Source organism: Arachis stenosperma, chromosome 3 (genome assembly GCF_014773155.1).
Source record: "Arachis stenosperma cultivar V10309 chromosome 3, arast.V10309.gnm1.PFL2, whole genome shotgun sequence".
NCBI classification, from domain to species: Eukaryota; Viridiplantae; Streptophyta; class Magnoliopsida; order Fabales; family Fabaceae; genus Arachis; species Arachis stenosperma.
This window is the reverse complement of record NC_080379.1, coordinates 69,060,238-69,061,855: the sequence shown is the minus strand read 5'-3', so window position 1 is coordinate 69,061,855 and position 1,618 is coordinate 69,060,238. Positions and strand designations below refer to the sequence as shown.

At 36.8% G+C, this 1,618-nt stretch overlaps 1 long non-coding RNA gene across 1 annotated transcript; it reads right to left on the bottom strand.

The window, feature by feature from the left end:
• On the bottom strand, positions 1-1,002 carry LOC130969826 (uncharacterized). Its single transcript, XR_009081929.1, has 2 exons — positions 344-1,002; positions 1-242 (listed from the first exon to the last, which is right to left on the bottom strand). It is a non-coding gene; the product is annotated as an uncharacterized LOC130969826 (long non-coding RNA).
• Between the last annotated feature and the right edge of the window lie 616 nt (positions 1,003-1,618).

The following is a 1,618-nucleotide window of genomic DNA, read 5'->3' as shown; positions in this document are numbered from 1 at the left end:
TTGCAGCAAAACAGAGGATTCAAATTGGATAGGAATTAAAAGCAATTACAGCCCTGGAAATTCAAGACAAAGCAAGGACTAAAATCGAATTAAAACCAGAACATGGCAACTATAACAGTGACAAAACAGAACGTGCAGATGGACCAAACCTAAGGGAAAGATCAAACCAGTACCCAGGTAATCGAATCAGAACTAGCAGCAGCTTCAACAGTCTCACGGCAACACTAGCGTCAATATTCAACCTAATTGTAGCAGAAAATAGGATAATAGTAGAGTAAAAGTGGAAGTAGAACAAGTTTAAGGAAGCGAAAGACCTAAACCGAAATAGAGCCAACAAAGATACCTCCATCAGTGACTCTAACAGCAACGTAGAGTTCAATGGTGGTCACGGCGGCTTCCGACAGCTACATGCCACTCAGCGGTAGCCTCCAATCCACACCGGAACCACACTAACAGCACCCACAACAGCGGCTGGAAGAGCAGCGGTCATGGCAGCAGCAACCGCAGCAGAGCTTCAGCAGCGGCGGTTCTTCATGGCGGCGACAACACTGAGGCACAGCTCCTCCCTCCTATCCTCGGCGGCGGCGACATGCAAGGACAGCTCCTCCAGCTCGTAGGGGTTCCAGGCATGCGTCTCCTCTTTCTTGTTCGGGCTCGACGGCGGTGGCACAGCTGGGGTCGGTGGCAGTGGCTTCCTCGACGGCCAGCCCGCGACGGCGCTCTCCCTCTCCATTCTCGCGCAACACTCTTCCTCAAACTCTGTTTCGATCTCTCTTTTCCCTAACTCAGTTCGGTGGCTTCGTGGTGGCAGTGATGGCAAGACGCGACGGCGACGGTGGTACCAGGCCGGCGACGATCTTCCTCCCTTCCGCCGGCGTTATATCTTCCTCCGATCTCCTCTCTGCGCGTGCGTGTTTTTGTTACGTTGAGAGGGTTTAAAGGGGGGTGGAGTGCGGCTGTTAGGAGCTGGGTTAGGGAAAATAGAGTTTTTTTTTCCCTGAATTAATTTCAATGATTTTGGAATTTAGGGTTAGAAACTAAAAATTTTATAAAAGAATAAGGATGAATATGAATAGATATTTTGATAAAATTAGAGGATAGAATAATTTTAAAATTAAATATATTCTATTAAAAATATTTAAAAATATTATTTATCAATACATTATTCAGTTTAATTAATTATTTTTAATTTAAATTATAACATAAATATATTAATCATATTTTATATAATATATCTTAAATTTAAAATAAAATTTATTTAAATTAAAGTATACAATTTTTATTTTATTTTTTAATTATTGAAATTATGTAAAATATTTTATTAAAATAAAAATTATAATAAAATTTTAATTAATTTAAATTTTAATTATCATGAAATTTTATTTAATTACTATCAGTTAAATAATTTTTTTAAAATAAATTTTTTAACATCAATTATAATAAATATTAAATAACTCATTATTTAATTCTCCAAAAACTTGAATTGTTACAGGTTAATCGTTAAAAAATTGTATCGATTCGACTAAATTAATTTAATAATTGATTCTTAGTTAATCGGATCTAACTAATCAATTTGATCTAATTTTCATAACCATATTAATATATATCAAATATGATA